Genomic DNA, 25178 nt, shown 5'->3' on the forward strand with positions numbered 1-25178 from the left:
ACATTGCCCTATCAACAATGACATCGACATACCCTTAAATGGAGGGTTACAAATTAGGTCAACAACAGACTCTGTTGACATACTTCTTGTGATGACTATAATCTATACCGAATGCTCTTATAACATATATCTGTACTAAATGAATGTTGATCCTGCTTTATACCGATTCTCTGACTACTGAGATAGATCTCATATATATATAGACGGGTGACAAATTAAAGGAAAAAACATCAAAACAACATAAAGAGTCCCAGTAAGGTGTTGGGCACCACAACCTGCCAGAACAGCTTCAATGCTCTTGGCACAGATTCTGCGAGTCTCTGGACTCTACTGGAGGGATGAACACCATTCTTCCAAAAGATATTCCCTCGTTTGGTGTTTTGACGATGGTGGTGGAGAGCGCTGTCTAACACGTCGGTGCAAAATCTCCCAGAGGTGTTCAATTGGGTTGAGATCTGGTGACTGCGAAGGCCATAGCATATGATTCTTGTCATTTTCATACTCATCACACCATTCAGTGCCCCCTCGTGCCCTGTGGATGGAGGCATTGTCATCCTGAAAGAGACCACTCCCATCAGGATAGAAATGTTTCACCACAGGATAAAGGTGATCATTCAGAATAACCTGGTAATGATTTGCAGTGACACTTCCCTCTAAGGGGACAAGTGGACCCAAACCATGCCAGGAAAATGCCCCCCACAGCATAACAGAGCCTCAGGACCCCCTCACTGTATGGGTCAAGCAGTCAGGCCTGTCCTGTTCTCTTGGTGTCCCACACATGCACTCGCCCACTTGTCCAGAATATGGTGAAGGATGACTCATCTGACCAGATCACTTTTACCACATCTCTGTAGACCAGTGCCTATGGTTTCTCGAGAACACCAGCAAGTTGAGCGTCTTTGTGACTGAAGCTCCTGCCATTCGTGCTCCAATAATGACCCCTCATTTAAAGTCACTTAGATCCTTTCCTCTTGCCATCTTGATCCAAAATCAAGGTCAGCTGGGCCTGTTCAGCATTTGTATACATGCCACAGAGCATGATAGGATGTTAATTGCTGAACTGTATCATGCAGTGCACCTGTTTGGAGGCATCTGCATTCCTTATGTTCCTCCACTCATTTATTCAGGTTTTTCCTTTAACTTGTCACCCATCTGTAGGTTTATGTGTAATAAACTAATTTCATTACAACAGTCGCTTCATGCATTTGTGGCATTGTAATTTCAAATGTTTTCATTTTTCTTCTGTGGACATTTTTGAACAGCAAGAAACAACATGAAAATGATATTTGTCAAAAAAAATATTGTTTTTCAGAAGACATATTAAGTGTAGGTCTTTCTGTCACACTCTGTCAGTAAAGCAAGTCAAAGTTACACAACGAGAGCCATATATTTAGTGACATGAACTATCTCACCATAAAAATAAAGAAAAATAATCTTCACTGTCAGGTTCTCCTTGTAACCGTGGAAGATTCCTCTGAGAGTCGAAGGCTTTTTCCTGCCTCCTCTTTTACCTGGACAACAGAAACAGTTTGGCTTTTTTACACGGTTCACATTTCAATGATCTGACACTAAAACAAAGGCAGAAAACCGATGAGGTGATTGTACAAATGTATGAATTATCGGTAGTATACTGAGAGCAACCAAAAGAAAGACTTGTCTCCAGATTACACACTTTAAGGAAAACTGCATAACACTTAAAGCCTCTTATACTTAAACAGGAAACTATTTAACTAAAGATGACTGGACATTATAAGAAGTGTAATAATGTATAAACCCTTGTTTGCTCTATTTGCTCTATTCGAGTTTGAATGAAAATCATCTATACTACTTGCACTGCTACTAGATCTTCCAATGTCCCCATCTTCAGGGTGCAAAGAGATAGAATACATTTTGTATTTTCTGGTATTTATTTAGAGCTGTATTTTCACTTAATATGTAAACATTAAAAATAAATATAAACATTTAAGAGAGTAGAATTATTTACATTGAATATTTATTTCCCTTCATCTTCTTAGACTTTGGCCTTTTTCCTTGTATAATCTTGTTTCACAGAGGAACCGTTATAAGGGGCTAGGCGTAAACTGTCTGGCAAAAAAGACTGGCAAACAATGCATTATATTAGTTCCATATTCAGTGATATCACTCAGGTAAAAAGTTACTGTAAATGCAAACCAATAAAATGAAACAAACTGTTGAAGACTCAATAAAGAAAGGAGAAGCATATAACACTCATAGTGTACAGGATGTTTTGCGTTCTGGTAGGTGGGGTGTTGTATTTATCATCAGTACAGTTGTCATGAAAATAAAAATACATACCTTTTAAAATATCACAGACATCAGGGTACAGGTTTGTCATCTTGGTTTTGCTAAATTGTCTAGTTTCAGAGACTGAATTATAGTATTTACAATTTCTAGCAAGAAAGTATACCTGTTCCTTACTATATAATCTAGAAGCATTACTTTCGTGATATTCTTGCCCTGACAGCATCCTTTCAGGAGCCGTGACACAAGGACCTCTAAGAGCTGCCAGTCCTCACTCAGCAATGCTTCTTCTGGGTCCTGAAAGACATGAATTGACTGAAATGGCAGACATTAATCCTCATTAGGATCACATTTTGATTTCAAAGGGGGAAACCTGTATCTGTGGTCTTTTTAGCTTTTTTCAAATGTGATTCAAACTTGATTTCTATTTATAGTGTGATGAAACACTATACAATTCTAAGTATCTTGTTACAGGTTCTTGATATGTATATTTATGATATACCTGTACAGGAATTAATCACAGAGCCTTTTGAAAATAACACAGTTCGATTTTGTTAGACTGACATTTCTAATTGTAATAACTGCATTAATATCCAATCATGATTTTAATTTATATTGAGTGTCCTATCTCTGCCATAATTTCAACAGTTATGCTACATCGAAAAAACTATAACTTTAGAAATTGTATATATACTGTATATAGGCAGTGAGGAAGGGCCTTTCTAGGTGGGCCCCCCTTGCATGTGCCTGACTGTACAGCCAATAGTGTTTACAAAAAATGCAATGTTATCTGCATGAGTAAGGGATGTAGTATTTCATTTCAACCATAAACTGTTTAATTAAATGCTTTGTCAATATATAGACCAAAGAAAAGGACAGTTAAAATACAATCGGATGTGGAGAAATCAATACACACAATATAAAACTGTATAACTAGTTCCTTTCATCAGTCTGTTCCTCAGTTACATGTTTTATTTTTGATTTCTCAATCGCAATTACTGAGGTGGGCTCTGGGTGTCCCAATCCTGTTTCACCACCTGATGGCGCTAATCTGCAATCTAGGTATCATGAGAAATTGCAACTTTAATTATGAAATTTCCCCAGCAATTATACGTTTGCTTTCCTATTAGTTATAATGTAGACAACTCGCTGTCTTATTTTAAATACTGCGTTTTAATTCGCTATTAGCTTGTGTATTAGCAACATTTGTATTTAACTGAGCTCGTAATTTCCTATAATTTCTTGATTAATTAATTATTTGAGACTGGTTAAAGCCTGTCCCCTGGTGGTGTATTCCGGGTTAAACGTCTACTATGGCTGTTGTCTTGAACAGCCTGAACCGTAGTGGTAAATCTTTTAAAATGTAGTTCGTGGTCTTTTATTGTAACTGTATTATGCTGTGACTAACGACACTTTTCAATCTATGGGCAATTCTTATTTAGTAAAATTGTAGTAAAGCGTCTCTGTATGAAATGTGACCTTGTGGTTCTGACAAATTGATTAATTAATTGTCTCATTATTTCAATTGAGACCCTAAAAAGGACACCAGGGCTGTGAGAGCTCAAGCACAAGAGGGCGCTGTTGAGCTACACATGAACCTAATGCAGTGTGAAAATTTGGTATTTATTTTTCCCAACCACATGGTAGAAACTCTCTGTTCTGAAGACCACCAGCTAGGGAAGTGGAATGAGAAGGAGGAAAATGAAAGACACCCACACTTCCCTGTAAACATACATTAAAAACCTGTGAACAATGCATTCAATGATATCATTTTCATTTAAAGCTACTCTAAGTCAGAGAGCTCGTGCAGATAGCGCTTTGCGAGTATCTGATCTCATTCCACCTCCCCAAACACACAAACCAAGACTGAACAACCCCCACAAGAGCTCGTCTCTTTATGGACAGGCTCCTCATGCCGTGTGGTGAACTTTGGCTCTTTCCCATCTTCCTAATGTGGGGTTCAGCTGTGAGCTCGCCGCCCCGCGCCTGCTGTTCCCCCACTTTGCAGATTGTCTTTGAACCAGAGACCCGCTCAGCTGCCTGCCGTCTCCCACTCAAGTCTCCAGAGCGACTCTTCATCCAGAGCTAATGACCAGCGGCGGAGCAAACCCAGCCAGGGCACGATGCGCCGTCTCTGGCACTGGCGGGCATAGCTGTGACACAGTGGGAGACCAGCATCGCAGCCTGCGACCCTGGAGTACTGCTTTTCATGCATTTATTATTATTAATAGTAGGAGTAGTAGTATGCAATAACTGTATTTCATTTGTCCAATGTGTAAAATCAGGAGGTCTCTGCTAATATGGTTCTTTGATAAAGGTTCTCCTGAACAGAAGAGTTCAATACAATTGCATTTCGAGACATGTGAACAAGTCCTTACAGGTTTTGAGTCCATTAATTTTAATGTTCTTATGTTGTTAGAAAACTGTGAAAGCTTACAGGACCGTAGTCTCTTTTTCACAGTGAGTTGTTGCCTTAATACAGCCCTATTGAAGGACACCTCATGGGCATATTTCTGCAGTTGCACAGATTCAGTTAGCTGCTGCTCAGATCGTGATGGATATTTCACAGCTGATTTTCCTCGTCTCAATCAATCAATCCGTTTTTATTTGGTATAGCAAGGTAGCCACAGAGCGCTTCACAGATTGTAACAATTAATACAATCAATCACTCTATTTGTGCCGCCTGACAGAAGGACATCACACTAGATGTAACAAACACAATTTCTCAGTGCCGTGCACAGGAAAGATATTGTCTTAATGTAGGGATATTGAGGTGTGTACAATACGTTCCTTCATTTCTGTTTGTTTGTGCTTCACTTGAACATTTATAGTCTCGGCAGTGCTGTGCTCAGTGTAGGGCTGCTGGTTCAGAATTACTGCTCTGTTAATCACTCTGACTGGGGAGAAAACAAAACTAGAAAAATCAACAACAAAAGGCTTGCAGGTATAGTAGTAAGCTGCTTCTGCAGGACTAAGTGTTGGACAAGCCAAGACTTGCCGCCTTGAAGTTGCGTACATTTCACCCAAGGTGCAAGGCAAGGCTGAGGAATGTCAAATCAAGCAGGTTTTAGAAAGGGGAACACAATCAAAAGCACCTTGAAGCGTTTTTGAAATGGTACATTTATCCTTGGCAATCATGTAGGCCAGACAGTAAACAGAGGCCCCAACCTTTCAGAGCTGAAATCAGACTGGTACTGACTATGAGTTGTTATTTGAGCCATCGCAGCTGTGTTCCCTTCGCAAAGAGCAGGGCGCTATACTCACTGGTGCCCGGGCATCAGTGCATTTATATCTAGGTATTAAATCGTCTCTGAAATGTCAGGTTTTCTAACCCCAAACTTTGAAAAGGTGCTGGTCAGAAAGAGAATGCCACAAAGGGGTAAGAATAGTAAAAACCCTTCAGCTTGAGTGAGACGTGTGCAAATGAATAAAAAGACTCCTGAGCATTAGAAAAGTGACATGTGTCCACATAAGTGGAGTGAAAGAGGCATCTGCTGCAGAATAGACCCAACATAAAACCCCGAAGCTGGAGCTGGGGTGCACAGACAGCTGCCATTGGGGAAAGGTGCTTTTGGGTGTCCTGTAGGCAAAGCTTTACAATAGGAGAGGGCTGCAGCGCTTTGTCTGTCCGTGAAGAAAAGCCGCTCCGTTTGCGTCACATTCCTGGGATTCCTCCGTCCTGATGTCAGGAGGGGCCGGGTCACTCCCTCCGGGCTCCGGGTGGGTTCGTGTGGGAAATTAACATATTGTAAGTTGTGCGGGATCCAGGCAGGAGACACGCAGGCGCTGGGAAGCACCCGCGGACTCCTCGACCTCCGCTCCCCGCACTTGAATGGCACACAGCGGCGCCCATATTGGGTTCGTCCCCGAAAGGCGCTTTGGATCTGGGAAGTAGAGTTGGGTTGTTTTTTTTTGGGGGGGAAAGGCGGCTCCTGGCTTTGCGCCGCCGCAGGAGACGGGCTTGTGTGCGGGTCGGCTCTGGCTGCTCGCCGTCCGGAGGGGCGGGATCCTCCGCGGGGCTCCGGGCTCGCTTTTCCGAGGCTTGGGAGACGCTTGGCGGGATTTGTGCTCCGGAGCCACGCAGGGAGATGTGAGCAGTCCCGGTGAGTGCGGCGGTCACGGCTGTTTCTGTGGAAGTTGTGTGTGTTGGGGAGGGTTTTGTTGTCGTTTTTGTTGTTTTATGAACTGAAAACAAGCGGGATGTTGAGACTGGAAAGCGAAACTCGTCCCCCCGGTGCGTCGTCCTCTGCAGCCCGGGACGGGTGTTGATGCGTCGGGCTGTTTGTGTGCAAAACTCTCCGCAGACACCCCGGCTGTGTAGCGCATCAATAAGGGTATCTGTCCGACTGGAGTTGCACGAAGTTATTTTTATTTTCAGCTTGGTCTCTATATTTATGTGTGATATATATGGTGAGCCACTTTCTTTAACACGCGTTAAATGTCCCACGTTGAAGAAGCCTTTAGATTGGTTTACATTTGTTTTGCCTAAAGTTTCCTCCAAATCATTCTGATTTGGAGGAAACTTTAGGCAAAACAAATGTAAACCAATCTAAATGCCTCTTCATCTTTGAGGATACACTGTGCGTTTTAAGTGTCTTTCTAAAATGCTATATGCTATAATATTTACACTGACTTGAACTTTAAATGTCATGTGTAACCATTATCAGCCGAGTTGTTATTGTTGTGGTTGTTATTGTCTGTGTGTGAGATCATCAGCTCCATGGCTCCCAGGCGGGGGTCTTGTCTCTGCCCTCTTTTGATAGAGCTAATCAAGAGCTGACACCAACAGACAGCACCCCCACTGGGTTTGCATACTTCTGAGAGCCCCTTATTGAGAAGATCCATGATCAAAACATGCACCGGTGTAGCAGAACCATCATGGCCAATTAAAACCAAAACAGTCCGATCTCCTAACAGATCTCAGTTTGTTGTAACGTAGGAGATTGATGTGGTTCATGTCAAAACACTGTAAATGAACCTTTTGGGACTTTTTTTTGGGGGGTGGGGTGGGGTGGGGGGGGGGATCAGTGTGATATTTGCCAGATGGCTCTTTTTTGGCACAGGTTATTTCGGGTGAAGAGTAGAGCCCCGCAGCGTTGTCTGCATGGTGACAAGTTATTTAAGGTCACCAAAGAGCCTTGTGGATACGCTTCCACGACAAGGTCCATCAGGGCGAATAGGACCGAATGCCCGATTGCTTTGTCCAGTTGTTCTCCTCTTGTGTTGGGCTGTTTCGGTTTGCTGCAGTTGGTGTCACTTACACACATGTACACCTTTTGTAAAGAAAATATAAGTAGAAGTGGTTGTAGTTGAGTAACCGAGCGAGTGAACAATACTGGTGGATGTGCTCCTCTGTCTTGTAACGTATCTCCAGTTCTGGTAGGAGTTGGTGTTCACTGTTTTATCCCTGTGAAGAAAGGACGATTTCCACACACGCTGTATGGCACCAGAAGGGTTAAAGTGCAGATCTTATGAACTAGGCAATTATTTCAGAAGGCAAGTTGAACCAGAACCTGTTACATCCTGTCTTTCTGTGTCGATTGCATGTTTAGCACATAACAGTGGGGCCTGCAAAAGCACTGGCGGAGCGCCCACATGTTTCTGAACTCCTAATTGTGTTTTAAGACCCTGTGCTCTGCTTCAGTAATCACTGCTAACACATGTTGGAAAACCCTGAACATTTTCAGTGCAGTTGTGTTATCAAATAATAAAACAAAGCTGCATGTGATGGATTGGAAGTGGACAACCTTAACCTTTACTGTACAGTTAAATATGTATATTTATTCTGTACAAAAAGCTTCCTGCTCCCTGATATTGAATTATTTCCCCCATGTCTTCGCCATTATCAGAAAGCATCCCATTTCAGATGTATGTCCCTCAACCTCCAATGCTCAAACGTGACATTTGATTTGTCTAATGTGAACACAATGGATGTCTGTTATTTTAAACCTGTGATTTCCACTCACTCACTTGTTGTTCCCCGTCCTCGCAGTGCACTTGCTTGGGGTTTGTTCTCCTTTGTTGACGGGTCTAAATGCTTTCCCTCTCTTACAGTATTACACAGAAACCGTTCCTTCTGACAGGACTCCTCAAAGACACGAGTGTGGCTTACAGAAGGCACATGGCCTGTCTTTGAAATATGTAGCCTCTGGGTGTTTTTAATTGCACCTTACCCTTTAATTTGAGCTCTGTGTGTCTCTAATCTTCTGCAGGCGGGGGGGAGGGGGGATTCCATTCCTCAGGTAGAAAACAAAGCACTCGAATTCCCAACCTGTGTCCTTGGGTGTCCCAGTGAGACCCACAATGAGAATAAAGACTGGTCTTGGGTGGCAGTTTGACCTGTACCTTCATTTACAAGCGGCACTAGCTGTACTTATGCAGCAGAAGACTCAACGCCTGTCTTGTCAGTATTGATATTGTAACCCCAGGCGTCTCTCCACAAAGTAAATGAGGCATTTCTAGTATCTTGTAGCCTCTGAAATCCACTTTATATCTTTTGAAGTGGAGATCAACATTTCTGATGTCAGTGTGTAAATTAAGGGGGTCTCTGGGTAGAGAGCGTTCCCTCAAGCAGAAGAGTTTAATATGTTTGCATTATAATAGGCCCCCATTATTGATCAGATCTATTGTTATATTTCTTAGCAGACCCCCTTTTCCAGGGTGACTTACAATTAAATCGCCCTGGATAGCATTTATCCCATTATTTGTATATTTTATAGCTGGGAGTAATCTCGGTACAGTATCTTGCACAAGGATACAAAAGCAGTGTCCCCCACCTGTGATTGAACCCACAACCCTCTGCTCCAGAGCCCAGACCACTGCTCGTCAATAAATACCTACATTAAATGGTGCTGAGAGTGAATCTTGGAAAAGAGCATTGTCTACTTGCTGGCAGATATTGGAGTCTGCTGTGAATCCATTGGAAAAAAGGAATACAAAATGGTGAAGAATCACATAATACTCTCTAATTTAAGTTTAAAAGCATAGATGCTCTTTTTTGTTTTTGTTTGATTCAATAAGGAGAGTTTAAAATGTAAATATGTGCCTCTAAGTGTCAGTATTTGAGCCGTTTTGTTATGAAGCTCACAATCTGTTGGCATGAATAGGCGCCGTGCCTCTGAGCTGCACTAGAAGCCGAGCATAACAGCCCAGACTTTCTGCCCCATATTTCCTGTGATTTGGTGTTATGACCATAAACCCTGACCTCCGCCCTCCCTTTCCTCTCCAAACTAGTAATAGTCTGTGCTTTTTCTCTCTGTCTTGGTTTCTATTTTTGGAAGCTGCTCTGACTCCTTATTCAGAACTCGCTGCTCTACTCCTCGAGCCATCTTTTTATCCCCCGTTTTTTTTGGTGAAGGAGAAGGTCGGGTGAAAGAACTCGCTCTGGAAAAAAACACACACCGCCGTGGTTTTCTGGAACGTTTGTATTTTCCTCCAGCTCTTACATTTTCTTTGAAAAGAAGATGCCAGCTTGTTCTTTCATACCCACACAGGCTGGATAGTGTAGTTAGAAAGTTAATTTACTTCCTCCTACGAATCTTGAGAAAGGAGGCTGAATCCTGGCTCAATCTTACAGAAATTCCAAACTTTCCGGCCGTTAACACCTTTTTTTTTTTTCTCCCCCCCTTCCTCCTTTGTCTTAAGATTCGTGATTCTGCCTGCAAGCTTGTTTTCAGCAGAGTCCTCTTAATTTGCCTAAACTCAGAGCTTCCCCCACACCCTCGCTTCTCTCCTCACATTCTCCAAAGGCGATGTTGAAACCTTCAGAGCGTTTTGGTATTTTGGGACTTTTTTTTTTTTTTTTTTTTTCCTTCCCTTGACTGTAAGCGACAGAAGTTGACTGCACACCGCTGACTGTGCCTGCCATTGTTTCCCACAAGCCCCTCCCCAGCGATCGCTCCTCCAGACGCTGAGCACAGGGGTGCTGTTTACAACAGGATAACCCTCTGAGCGGGCCCTGATTGGAGTGCATCTGTGGTTAGCGCTCATTAACATAACTCCTGGGTCAATGACATGACGTGCATTTTTTGTGTCCGAAGCCATTATTTTCCTAAACATTTATTAAATAAATACATGTAATATATAAAAGGATTGTATGATATCTACTTTATATGGAACCAATTTCATTTTATTTAAATATAATACATTTTGTGAGTTTTGGTGTTCCGAAGCCCCAAAATGTCAGATGGTGCAACCGTCCGAACATATATGCAGAAAACAAATTTGTAGTAAAAAGGTTATTTTACTCAATACAATTCTTAATCAAATAGTGTGGCATAATTGTATGTTAAATTACTTACAAATTATTAAAAGTTGTGAAACACTGCCATGTTAAATGTATTCTGTTTAAAAACAGAACTTTTGTCCGAACAATGTTCATGTCAATTGGCGCAACCCATAAAATAAACATTTGAATGTAATATCACTTTAAGAAAACTATGAACAGGATATGGCATCACAAAAGAAGACCCCAAATGACCCCTGTGCTGCAGATTAGCAATTTTCTCACAAATATTTGATAATTTGACATTTGTGAGCCATGCTGAGGGTGGGTCAAGTTACGTCAGGTGGTATGACCCCTGGAAAACTACAAAACTAAAATAGTTTTGTAGCAATTTATGTTTTATTTAAAAAATGTATACACTTTACTTCAATGCCAAAAGTTAATATAGGTGTCCAAGTTTTTTTAGATTTGAAATGAGTTTGAAAAGTCAGGTGGCGCAACAATAAGTCAAATGGTGCAACCAGAATTACAGTTACACCAATGGAAAAAAGTCATGTTAATTCATGTTTTTGAATATATTAAATACATTTGAATGATCATAATAATCTTTCTGTATGATTTTAAGTTAATTAAGTGCATCTATTGTAATTCATTTTTGTTTCAAAAGAGACACCTGAACTAAATAAATTAACCCAGCATCTCATTGTGAGCCTCCAGTCCACAGTGACAGAGTCATACATGAAAGAATGTTTGATAGTTAATGTATGTAATGCACTGAATTTATGGCCAGGCTTGTGATTTCATACATTTCATATAGCAAACGTATTTTTAAAATATTTTCAAAGGTGTTTTCACTATTTTATGTGTGTTCAGAAAATAATGCCTTTTATATTTCATGAAAATTCAGTGATTTTGATTTATATTTTTGAATTTTGTGGTACAAATTTTGTCAAAACTTTTCCGCATAGGTTAGGTTATTTCAATTGCACATTATTCCATCATTTATTATGCTATTTTCACCCAACAATGTCTACAAATTTCAGTCTGAGTGGTATTTCAACATTACATTTTCATCTCAAAATGTTCCTTACACTTTAATGGAGGAAAAGGTCAAAACTTTCAATTTCAAAAAAGAAAAAATGGGTAGTAGTGTAATATAGTTTATCTGATCATGAACAACTATGCAGACAATTATAGTATATTTGTCTATTTTCATTTGAAAGGTGTCGCATACCTGTATTCCTTATAATGTGCATATTAAAAATGTAATATAAAAAAATATATAAAAACGTAGTCTAAGAAGTTTAAAACAAGCGAAGATGGGGGTGACTTAAAAACCAAAAGAAACCAGAATAGAATCCATGAACTTTGCATGTGATAATCAGTTGTTATTGAGCATGTCAGGTGGCACAACCAGTCATGGTCAGGTGGTGTAACCAGCAAATTTGTATTTTAAAACATCAACTTTTATTGCAACTGCAAAGTTAAGTCATAAATATAGCTTTAACACCTTGTATAATGTATACAAGTCATTTTTACAGTTTTAAAAAGTTTTTCTTTCTCCCTATGGGACATTGGATACTTAAAGACATAAATAAGTGTCCGTTTCTAAGAAATGTGATAAAAAGCCCCATAAATAAAGACTTTAAAGAGAATTTTACTATGTCTTATGTATTTTAGACAGTACAATGATTCATGTGTACTTGTATCCAGTTGTAGGAAATACTTTATTAATTTAAAAACATATAAAAGTTTGAGCCACCTGACATTTCTTGGGTAGTAAAACCAGAAATCTTATAAATAAAAAAAAGCCATCTTAAAAGCTATAAAACAAACAAGAATACACAAAATACATTCTTGTGAACATAAAAATGTATTTTACATTCATTTTGCTGTGCTTTTTTTTTTTCATTTTGAAAACCTTATTTGTGATTGACCCTCCTCTGTACTGACAGCGGCTCACTCTCCTCTCAGTGGAATGTGTAAAGAATAACCTTGAGACGGAGGGCAGGGGGAGCGAATGAAAAATAAAAAAGCTTGAGCAGACATCGAATTGGAGACCGTTGGGCAGTGTGTGTGTGGGCAGTACAGATGATAGCACATGCCTATCTGGAATTCTTTAATAAAATCCTCCTAAGAAGGGATAGCTATATGTTCAGAGGTGATAAAAAAAGTGAATGTCAATTTGGAATGGGAATTTCACAGTGTAGAAATTGTAATTGTCACTCCACTGAAAGTATTGCTCCTTCACTGGAGGGTGCCTGTCGCTCTTATTATTATTTCAGGCAAATTACAATGCATACCTGCCACGAAGCCACAGCTTTGTAGTCCATCTGACAATCTTGGACGTTGGGCAATGTTTACTCTGAATGTGGATTTATAGCCTATATCATTAAAAGGACAGGGGGGAGGGGAGAACAACAACCCAAGAACAGGAAAAAAAAAAATTGTCCACTAATACACTAACTACACTACTACCAAGAGGGTTTGAAACTACAAAAAGTTTTTCTGGGGGGGGGGGGGTTATACCAATACCCTATGCATTTGTTTTTCATTTTCTTTTAATAAGTCATTAATGGAGTGACTGGAAGCGATTTTTTTTTTTTGTGTTCTCTGCTGTGTCTGTTCAATAGAGTTTTATGAAACCGTCCTCATTGCTAATGTGGGAGCTACTGTAGGAAGGCTGGCATTGTCAAACAACCAGGAAACTGAGGCACAAGAGATCTAACCTGCTGGGTTATCTGAGCACACAGGCCTGCCGATTTAAACTGCTCATTTATACTGGGGACTGGACTGGAATGAACTATTGTGCACAGTGCTAGATGCGTCCAGTGCCTCTGCTCTCCGCTGAATACTTTCTTGACTCGGGACGCAGGAGACTGTGAGCGTCTCCCAAAGTGGATCTGTCCTGTTCCTGTAACAGTGGTGAAGCAGACTGGAGTTTCTCCAGCTTGCATGATAATTACTGGCAGCTGGGTAAAGAGAATCACACTCTACCTGCTGCCTCCCCGGAGGATGGATCAGGTTACGGCGAGTGACTACTGGAAGGTAATGCAGGTGATTGTAAAAGTGGAGTGTGAGAGGATTGTCAGAGAGGGTGATTTTATGATTATTGAGCGCTTTAAAAGCCCCGCTTGTCAATGCAGGCGAGTCTCTCCAGGATTCTTTTTCTTTTCTTGAAACCTTTGAAACAAAAATATATACATAAAAAAACCATTCAAGCAAAACATTAATCCATTGTATTTTTTCCCTCTACCTCTCTCTCCTTTCCCCTCCTCTTTTCAGTTTGGTAATTGTATAGTGTACCTTCTTTTCTTTTTTCTTCCACATCCACACAGTAGTGGGAGATTAAATTGCACAATTCAGGGATGTCCTGCTATACGGATCTGCAGACTGAATGGGACTTCTGGCATGCCTCCCCGAGGTTCCCCCCTCCACCTCCCTTGGATTTAGGGGTCCTCAGAAGCTCTGTGTGGCTATTACCCAAAAGGACCCACTCCCCCTGCGGTGATGACATTAGCAGGCCAGGCCGGCGGCCTTTTAAGCCTTCTGCGCTTCTCCCTGCTGTGCTGGAGCTGCTGTTTGGAGGGATTTGTTAAGACACGCTGCTGCTTATTAGCATGGGTGTAAAAAGGAGAAGAAAAGAAAAAACAAAGCAAAGACAAATATCGCATAGCTGCTGGAGGTGTGGAGCAACATCCCCACATCTGCTGGGCTTGGTAACGTCAGTGGCATGCCAGCATAATTATATGGTGCAAAGTGCAAGCAAACGGCAGATGGGCACTGCTTTAAACGGAAGCAGCCAGGGGCGTTGGGATTTGTCAGGTTTCCAGACCCATTGAGTCTCCCCTGAGACTTCAGATGAGAAACCGGGTTCTCTCTCGGTGCTTTAAATCCCAGACCATTGTATGGCATGATTTTATTTATTATGATTTGTTTCTCTGGGCAGAACATGTCTTTTAAGTTACTTATTCAATAATTTCAGCGGAAGGAAGGAAACTCTGTGAAATTAGGAAGCATTGTCTTGCTGTTCAATGCTCCACTTGTCTTCTGTCAAGTTTGTTTGCAGCAGGTTTCAGCATTTAACCCATAAACCACTATTAACCACCACTATGTTGAGCTGTTTTTCTCTCGGACAATCGTGAATCAAGGCTTGTGGTCCCTTTTCTCTTTGCTGATGTTCCCCTGGAGACGGAGCGAACAGTTACTCACCCCTTCCAGTAATTTATTAGTTTCCATTATCAAAATCCAAGGGGAAAACTGTTGGAAAGAATTAGCGTGAGAGCTTTGAAAGCATGTTTTTTTTGTCGCTGGATCCCAGGTAAAGGGTGTTTGCATTTATGACTGCATAAAACCAATGCTACCATATAATTAATTTCCTCAATGTTTCTCAGAAGTTACTGGAAATCTGGATAGAGTTAATAATGGGCTTGCATATTCCAAGCATGTGTAATGCGGTTTGGGCCCTCAGCACCAGATCTAATGTGTCCTTGGCCTTGGCTTGCTTACGTGATGTGTGTGCCGAGTCTCGAGGTTCCTTGTGTGGCAGCTTCAGTCCTCAGTTAGCCCACATCGGTCACATGCTGCTTTAACTTGCAGAACTTCTAAATGTGCATGCCTCATACATATCAGTGCTTCTGGAGCAGTAAAGCTGTGGATATAATCTAGCCCAGAGTTGAGTTAATTTACCCACAAACCAGCCTTCCCATGGAATTCCCCTTTGTGTGTGTGTGTGTATTGTATAAATGTTACTCAACTGCATTTAACCACATTTGATTTAACCATCGCTTAAAAGTAGCAAAGCACTGTGGGCCACCTGCAGTCTTCTCCACAGCTGAGTCACGGCACTTTAAATGATGCATGGTTATACAACACCTGGAGAAGCAGACCAATCACAAGCTTGGCTTCATGCTTTACATTCCAGGGGGAGTGTTGCAGAGGGAAAAAAAGTTGGAAGCAAATCTTGCAGGGATGGATTGTGAAGTGTGTGTGTGTGTGTGTGTGTGTGTGTGTGTGTGTGTGTGTGTGTGTGTGTGTCTGAAAAGGCCTCCCCACTTCCCTCCCCCTCTTTTTATCTGAAAGGATTACTGTGTTATTAGCAGATAACAACAAGGATTGCTCATGGCAGGATATGATGCAAACTCTACAATCAATGTATAAATCATTAGACTCCCGTATAGTAGAGAGCTCTAGGCATTAGAGTCCACCAACACTCTTAAGGTATGCATTTTAGATGCCCAAGGGAGGAGTGTGCAGTCTTTCTGTTCTGTGTTCTTGCGTGTGTGTAAAATGGAGGGTTTAATCAGTATTTTTCAATTAGCATTGGATGATTTAAGACCTGGAATCATACAGGTGTTTTGACTTCAATTAAGTAATTAAGGCCTCAGGTGGGATGAAAAACTGAAACCACTTTGACACATGGGGACTGTAATGAATTTCCCATCCCTGTCAGACCTACACAGAAGACCACATCAACAGGAACAGTGAGGGGTCAGATTTCCCATAGGCAAACCTTGACTATGAAGCTTCATTTGAGAAAGTAAATGCTGCTTGCCTTTGAAAATGGTGAAAGTCATTTAATTTTCCCACTTCAAATAAATTTGAGGGGTTGGGGGGAATATCCTCAATCTGTCTAATAACTGTTTGTATTGGAGGGAATGTCATTGTCCCCTTCCCAGGCCACTTCTCTCCGTGCTTCTGCTGAAATAGGGTTTACAATACCTCCAATCTGCAGTGAGGATTCGGACGTCATGTTGCTTACAAGCAAGTGGTGTTGAACTGAGGAGGCCAATGTTGTCTTCAAAGATGCACATGAGTCTAATTAACCTCTGGTTGCCGCGCCTGTACATCTGTCTCTGGTGCTAAACGTGACATCAGCATGTGCTGCCAATACAGAGAAAATTACAGTTGATTTTTATTTGACAGACCTCAGCGGGGTTAAAAGGGGGTTCTCTAGATATAAAATCTCCCAGCTGGCTTTCGTGTCTGCTGCTGTGTGTACACGAGCAGCTCCGACTGAACAGCGAAGGTCAAGAAATTAGGTTGAAGACATAGGGGTAATTGTCTCTGTGAAAAGAAAAATGCCTTGCACATTACACACTACAGCAGAATATGTACAGACATGGTCTTCTTTCTAAAATTTGTAAACTTTCTTTACCTGATTTCAAGGCCTTGTCGACACTCAGTCCAAACCGTGCACCAACAGTCTGAACTGAAATTTCTTGAACTCCATTTGTTATTCTGTAGTGGCTCATTATTGTATTCATATATTTATTTTTATTTATTTTTTTACTGACGGTGACTAAACTAAATCGCTTTATAAATAATAATAAAAAACAAGAAACTAGAAAAAATGCAGTCAGTGATTTGCATGTTATTTGGGTTACAGATTGAAGTCCTCAATCCTAATTGGATCTGTGCTGGGACTTAGTAGTTCATAGCTTCTGAGGCAGGAGTGGGGATTCAGGGTTTTGAATTGGGGTGGGGGAAGATTGTGAGTGGTGAAGCAGATTTAATGAATGCCAGAATGGGAAACTTTGCATTTCTTTGTGCATTTGCAAGGGCTTCTTTTGGTTTCTACCTCTCCTGCTGCTAAGAAAGTAAAAAAACAAAACAAACAAGAAAAAAAACCTGAAGCTGGAACAACCTGATAACAGCAGAAAGGGCTTCAGTCTGGGATGAGACCTGGATTGATAGTAACTTCCTCATAATGAGCAGGAAGCAAGACTGCAGACTTCCAGCTAGTACTGGTGCTTGGGGGAGGGGGATTTTAACAAAAAAAAAAAAGTATAGTAGTTACAGTACATTGAGGTGCAGGGAAACTGGTCTTTCTGGGGGTACATGAGTATATAATTTGTATAATGTCTTTTGGAACAAACCGCTGAATATCTGCTCACCGTCCTTGCACTGCTTGAGCCGGTGACGGGACTGCACAGGCTGAATTCATCCATGACTCACGGTGCCAGGCCTTTAGAAATTGGTGATTAATTTAGGCACATTTGGTGACTTAGGTGATATATTAAACTATTGTGGGACCAGGGCTGGAGAGCAGAGCTGTATGGCTAAGCAGTTAAAATGTTTTCGGTCGATGTTTATGGTAGGGATGCCCCAGGTGCCTGCCATTTTTATAGGCCTCTTTCTTTAATCCAACACCTGCTTAAGATCCAAGGAAGAGAGCAATTCTGACCAATTAAATACACTTATTAGTCAAACAAAGTGGTTAAAAACTCTGGGGGGACACAATAAACAACACATTGCATTACACACCTCAAGGACTGGATCCTGTGGCTGTTTGTGTCATTGAATTAGGAATTTGTGATTGTACGGTAGACTGTAAACCAAAGTGTTGCACATGTTGGCAGCTGCTTATTTTCCTTCACTGACCACAGTTTTGCACGTCCCTGCAGGGACTGAACTGACACTTCTGTTCAGGCTTACTGCTGCTAAAAGGTATTTCTGTAGTTAAAAGAGCTCCACCCCTTATTATTTCCTCTTTAATGTAAAGGAACTTTGCATGCTAAATTGTCTGTTGGGTGTGACTAATGTATGCGTCCTAATAAAACATCAAACCGGGTAACATGTGGGTCTGTTTACTGTCCCGTTGCCTTGGGTTACACCGCTTGTAAATCTGTGCTATGGCTTGTGACGTACAAACACTGAAAAATATGTAATCAAAGCCAGATACTTTTTTCCCTTTACATATGAGAGAGAGAGAGAGATGGTATTGTGCTGTACCTCTTCCATTGGCCCTACGCATAGCTTCTGCATGCCTCAGAAAGTTCTGGGTGCTGGGTAGACAAGAGGGGTGGGGGTGGGGTTGGTTATTCAACCTTGTAATGGGTGTTTACTTCTTCTCACCTTCTGAATTTAAATCTCCTCACATCTGGCAGATTAAGGAAATCCTCCCATGTCTCAGTCCTGTTACTTACCTAGATTAATACTGGGTTAGCCTGGGTAGTCAGTTCGTGAGTCAGTGGATGATTTACTGTTAAAGTGTAAATTATATTATATGGGGTAGGTTGAACCCTCTTCCATGTGTAGGGGAGTGACATCTCTGTTGCAGGCTTGTGTACACATTGACCCCTGTTACACACACACTCACACACGTCGCACACGTTTGGGTGATGTCTGATGACTCGTTGAATTCCCATGAGTCGGACACTTCAGTCCCCTCGAGTTCATGACACCCTCCCCATTACTGCTCCCAACCAGGGGGACAACTGAGGGAAGAACAGAGAGCAGCAGAATAAGGCAGATGGCAAGCAAAAGGCTTTTGAAGTCCTGCATTTCACAGACTGCAATGAATGAACACAGTGTCACTTCAAAGCAGGCAAGTGGTGTTCAGCTAAAGTTGTAAATCTTGTGTGTGTGTGTGTATTTTGTTTTTTTGTGGGGGTGAATCACCTTCTCTGTTCCCCTACTGATAGAGTGGTCATTTGGGCAAAAGGCCTGTTTCTTTACGTAACAGGTCTTCCCTGAGCAGGATCTGGTGAACTAATGTGTCTCAGCCCAGCATTTATTTTAAGAGTATAGTGACCGCTTATTGCATATATGGGTTTGCGTTCAATGTCCTTGTAATGCAAATGTCTACATAAAAAGCTTGAGCCTTTTATTTTTTCCTTTATTTCCACAATGCTATTAAAAGTTAATGCATTTGTTGTTATTTTTATTTTTGAATAGCTCTGTTGTGTTTCCAGTAGTTGTAAAGTCTTAAAACTTTGTGCCTTTTGTGTGTTTTTGTCTCTTTGCTCTTTAGACAGATGTCTAAATATATAGAGAGATCTAGAGAAATCTCTTCTTTTAATAGCATCCACTTTGCTTTTCATCCCTTCAAACAGAAAAATATCTTGTGCTTTGTCTTCTTTGTGCCTAATGGCAAACTAAGTTCAAACAAGATGTGTTCTGTTCTGTTCTGGACATCCTGTAACAATTCTCTCTGCCAGATGTTCCGGCCCGGCTGTGTGTGGGTGCACAAAGTTGACTTGTTCTTTTATTTATTTCTGCTTAAGTGCAGGACTGAGATTAAATAAAATAGTTCCAGAAATGCATTGAACTTTTTTTTGTCTGCACTGAAGAAATGTACCGTGATGCAATATGGAATACAACGTTGGTATTATTGAAGTTATTAAAGGAGTCTATTATTCAGAGTAAATAAGAATTCCCAAATGAACAGTGAAGAAGGCCTCAGGTCAGAGAGTAGAGCTGGACTGTGGACTGAAGCGTTAATTGACTGTTGCCCTTGCATCCTGGCAGACGGCACACAGTTGTCTGAAGATGGTCTGGGATTGTCTGTCTCTCTATCTTATCTGTATCTGACCTCTGACCTCTGTGTGCCAAGAACTGGAGAGTAAAAGTTTAGATGAATTAGAAATAACACTATGTATATTTATATGTATTTTTAATCTCTGTCTTCAGTGTCAGTCCTCCGTGCAGTGGATTTGACCTGACTCCTTGAATGGCATCTAGCCGTAGTACACAGGTTGCACCAAAATGCATGTTCATTACTGATTTAAACAGGTATTAAAAAAGCAAATGTTGAGTCCAAATATCATTGCACATTTCTCCCACTTCTCCATTGTTCTGCGTGTGGTTTTACAGCCCCTGCGATAATGTTTGTTCTCTGTTTTCCTTTGTCCTGCTGTGACTCCTTTTGTGAGGTTCGTTGTTTGTTTTTCTTTTTAAAAGATGTTCCCCTATTTGAACTTTGCACCTGGCTTTACTCAGTGTTGGGAATTTACTGGGGGGTGGGGGAAGGTAAACAAAGGATTGTGGGGGGTTGCCGTTGCATCTTGAGCAACAAAAAACCCAGGGGCAACAGGGAGGTTCTAACGAACTGAACAGAAGACACTGCCTTAGTACTGAAGGGGGTACAGATGACATTGACATACCGAGCCATACTGAGAAATACAGACGAATAAAAAAAATACATTAAAAAAACTCCCCTTGTATTTTCCACACCACATAATTACAAAGTGCAAATGTATACGCTGTGTTTATGTGAGTTGGAAATAAATCGCACCAGGCAGAAGTGTTGCCTCTATGTAGTCCGGGTGATGGTCGGATGTCTTAACATTTTGCTGGACTGTGGATGGGGTTCTGAGCAGGGGGGTGCAACTGCTGGACCTCTTTAGTCAGTGGCATTACAGGACAATCTACAGTGATGTGCAGGGGATACTAAAAGGCCCGAGTTGACAAACCGGTGGGAACATGGGTGTCTTAGCACCGTCCCAGAGTAGACTTCAAGTCTTCAGGTCCAGGTACAAATCTTCAGTGTTTGGATTGATTTGAAATCAGAATCCAAATTCTGTTTGGTATCCAGAAAGGTCACTCGGAGCAGTAGAATATGCGATGTACGTCTTACAAAATAAATAAATAATCTTCATCAACAAGGTGCTATAAATAACCAATGCAGGTTATTTTAATCATGCAATTTCCTGAAATAATATTTTAACTGTGAAGCTGGGTGACATTCAGACCATGTAGTTAATATTTGCTTTCTATGAAGGTACACTTTTAACACTAGCATTTTAGGTGATGCTAAACACTGTTTGTCTCTGTGAATTGGCTAGCACCTGTCTAGTGTAATGATGTATGGTGTGAATGGCTGGCAGTATTCCTTATTCAGTCTTTTAAATACTAGTAGAAGGCAGCGGCCCTGATGATCGCAGTACTTTTGTGTGCAAGAGGCATGTTTATACATGCTGTATGCAATCATTGTTTAGAGGTAGAGGGGGGTACCTTATCCCAAACAATATTTATAAATGAGCAAGTAAAATAAATAAATGAATAATTGGAGGGGAAAAAAACAATAGGAAGCGTTTATGATGTTTAAGGTTGCTACTGTTTCCACACAAATTAATTTTTTCAGTCTTCGAAAGCAGAGGTTAATTTAGGCCGCTCTCCCCTTTTACACACTACACACTGCAGTCATCGAATGTGTTGTTAGCTGCCATGTTTGTATTTTGTCTACAGGTGAAATGTGAAACCACGACTTTTTCTTTACCAGCAATCCCAGCCATTTTGGAAGTTTAAGTGGTTTACTTCGACTGATGGATACTATTGAATGCTTTAGTAGCACAGTTCCCACTCTGTCGCAGGATCACAGCTGGTTTGATGTGGCAGACCCTCGACACAAGGCCGCGGTTTTGCCAGAAGTGCTACAAAGCAGTACAGAATCACAACCAATAGACAAATGTTTTACATGCACAAAGCTGGCAAAAGCAGCTCATAATGGCTATGTTTGTGTGTTTGTGTTTCTTGCCTTGGGTACCTCTGTAAGCAGGCCTTGGATATTGTACTATCTTAAGAAGCAGAGTAGGTCTCGTGTTTGTGTGAGAACTTTAAAGGGACAGGTTTAAAAGGGCCCGGCTGCTGTTTAGTTATGCCCCGCCTGAGAGGTTAAGTCATTAAGCCCTGTCCTACTTAAGGAAAAAGGTAAACTAACTGTTTTCCATGGAAATGTTTCTTCTAAAATTCCCAGAAAATGCTATTAGGAGACATTGTTAGGAGTCTTTCAAACAGTACTTAGTTGTGAGTTGTAGTGCACTTGTAACTGCATTTCAGGTTTGAAATGGAAGGGAGGGATAATGGACAGCTCTGAGGACAAGAGAGGATGATCCTAAATCAGAGAGAGAGGAGTGTATTGTGGGTGTATGATTGCTTACTTTTTTCACAGTTATGTCTGTGAAACATTTTCCATCACGCTTAAACCTTCAATGTTTCTTTAAATGTTCTGGAAATGCAAGCGTACATTGTGCGTCCAAAAATGCACTGTCCTAAATGACAAGAAAACATGGAGAAATATAGATCTCTATGTGGCACGCATTATAATACAGGTTCAGAGGGACCTGTAGTGTGTACATAGATATGTAGGCCACAGTTGACATTTTCTCCATTGGTATAGTGGTAAGAGAACTTGCATCAGCATCCTTTGTAAAACAAACTTCACTAATTGTTTTAGTATAATACTTGCCATCACAAGGTACTGATTTCAATTCCCTTTGGCACCACTTTGAAGAGGAGCTAAATACTTTTGAAGGGTGGCTTCTAATGTCTTATGTTGGAAAGTTCCTGATGATTTTAATTCTGTTACTGAGCTATAGGTTACATAATTTATTATGTTTTCCATGTACATTTGATGATGGATTTAGTCAGAAAAAAGGCAAGTGAGAATGGATGTTGTTTGTGCCTTTGCACACCCTGTGTTCTGTTGCATTTTTCCATCAGGTGTGTTTGTTTAGCCCTGAAAAGAATCTGGGATGCGGTCCAGAGCCACAGCATTCCCCAACAAGAAGCAACACATTCCCACATTTTTCAAATCCCCTTCTTTTGAATTGCCATGCATTTGTTTACTTAAAAAAATAAAAATGAAAAAAAAAAGACAAGAAACAACATCATTTGGAAAGTCATTTGAGATTAATTCTTGTTATATGGCCCTGTGGGAAAAGGAAGTTTGTTTTTTTTTGTTTTTTTTTTGGTATTATTATTACAATAATGTATATGATTATAGAAGTATGCTATCATCCCAGGTCATTAGATGTTTTTATTTATAGACCTACTGAACCAAAGAAGGTGACTATGTTTGTGCAAGTAATACTACTGTACTTTTGTCATGCTTTAAAACATTTCTTGTGTAAACTGTAAGTCGCCATAGATAATGACTATATAATAATAATAATAATAATAATAATAATAATAATAATAGTAATATTTCTTATGTAAGGAATTCCTGCAAACCAAAGCGACAGGCAACTGTTTTGGTCCACTGTGCTGGTTTGGATGAGGGTAGTTCATTCATGCAAGAATCTCAGATTAGAAAACTACCAATGTAAATGATGAAATAAACAGTTTGTAGGCTGCAAAGCAGAGTGATGGGGTCACAGGCTGTGCGGTTCCATTTTGAATCGGCAAGATTAGATCGCACTGATACACGAGAACCATTGCTTTTGTCCAATTCTGTCTGACTTAAATCTGGTCCATTCCAGTTCCGGTTCTGTAATGCTGACATTGTTCCATTCCAGTTCCGAAAAAGAGCTGGAATGGACCTGAAATCAACTGAAGGAACTCCCCTCTGTGAATCTGAGACCACCGCCAGTAAAGATGATTCACTGTGGATCAGTGCTCGCTTTGGCATTTGTTTCCAGAAAGGATTAAGCTAAAGACCATGCAATTATAGAGAAGCATCTTGCCCGAGTATTCATCTCTCTTAAAAAATAAATAAGTACATAAAAAGTTCTTGGAGCTAGTCATTGCACATCAGCATGTTTTTCTAAGGTCTATGGGTTGTAGAATTCTGGAATACTATGGTGGAGTTACGTAATAAATAAATACATAAAATCATAGTTTTGTTTTTTGCTGTAATGTGTCTTAGATAACAGGATATTTTCCCCATACATCAAAGTGCCCATGGCTCTTATTAACATTTAAAGATTAGTTTGTTGATTAATCCTGTGCCAAAGATCAAAGTATTTGTAGTATTTACAGTAGCCGAGTTTGTTTTTGTTACAGTGTTATGTCTTAAGCAGTTATTATTATTAATTAACTTCTAAACTCACCTCGTTGTGGTGTGTGACGCTTGTATAATTGTGACATTCATCTCATCTATCCATCAAGGTGTTTTGCCCAGCCAGAACGTCAAATGCAACATGGCTACAGACCTTTTTTTTTTTTCCCCCCGTTTCTTTTGGATTTACATCTTCAAAAAAATGTTTTGTGTTGCCTCCTTGTGAACTTCTATGGCCTATGCAGTGTACGTCTCTAGACAGCTACACTACACAGCACACACCTAGCAGGTAATGTCTGACGAGAATCTCAGGTGCTCTTGCGAGTCTCCTGATTGAAAATCATTGATCACTGGTGGTAAAACATCTGCGTTTTCTCACTGGAAACATCAGTTATCTTCAAAGACCGTGGGATAAGGCTGTGGCTCTTGCTTCTAGCTGGGACCCAAACCCGAGGGTCCAGGTAACTGTTCACCCCTGTTAATGACGTATCAAGAGTTTGCAGCCCTTCTTCACTTTGAAGGGTTAAGCAGCAACCCCAGTCTGCGTTACTCTGACAGAGTATGATATGAATATTGAGTTTGTGTTTTGGAACTGATCTCCATTCAAGTTTTTCTTATTGCTGAAATAATGCACCTTCGTGAGGGCACTTCACACAGTGCGCAATCGTGACTGTGTTGGTTAGGCAGAGTGCCCAGCCACAAGGCCCAGCCACAGGGTGATATCTCACCTGCAACGAAACTACTTTCCTGGCCTGTCAATATCCTTTTCTTCACCACAGAGTCAGTTTATAATTAGATCTTGAGATGAGAGGAGATCACCTGTTTAAAACCATGCCTCGACCATAATGAACTGTTTTACAGTAAGAAATTGCTCATGGAAACTGCTCTTCAGTTTGTTTTGAAGATAAGGATGTCAGGAATCCTTACATTTCAAAATATATATTTGTTTCTCCGGTTAAGTGTCCTATCAGATGTGTTCTGTGGATGATTTTTCTATTGTACGGCCATTTCCAGTAGATTAGATCTGCAAAATTTGGCTGCTGACAGGCCTTTGAATAGCGGGAGGAAAGTATAGAGGCGCAGAAGAAGGTCCACAGTGCGGTGCAATAACTTCGCCCATGGGCGCTAAAGCAGGGCATGACTCGACTTTGTTCCTCCACCTCACTCCCTGGCGTAATTAATTGAATTACT

At 40.8% G+C, this 25178-nt stretch overlaps 1 protein-coding gene across 1 annotated transcript in view; it reads left to right on the forward strand.

Annotated features, from left to right (window-relative positions):
- Positions 1-5961: 5961 nt before the first annotated feature.
- The window catches only part of LOC136735044 (tyrosine-protein phosphatase non-receptor type 14), a 50780-nt gene continuing 31563 nt past the window's right edge, over positions 5962-25178 (forward strand). The window contains exon 1 of the mRNA XM_066698002.1: positions 5962-6365. The gene's annotated coding sequence lies outside the window, so the exon portion shown is untranslated. The remainder of the gene's footprint in view (positions 6366-25178) is intronic.

The sequence above is a fragment of the Amia ocellicauda genome, chromosome 1 (genome assembly GCF_036373705.1).
Source record: "Amia ocellicauda isolate fAmiCal2 chromosome 1, fAmiCal2.hap1, whole genome shotgun sequence".
Lineage (NCBI taxonomy): Eukaryota > Metazoa > Chordata > Actinopteri > Amiiformes > Amiidae > Amia > Amia ocellicauda.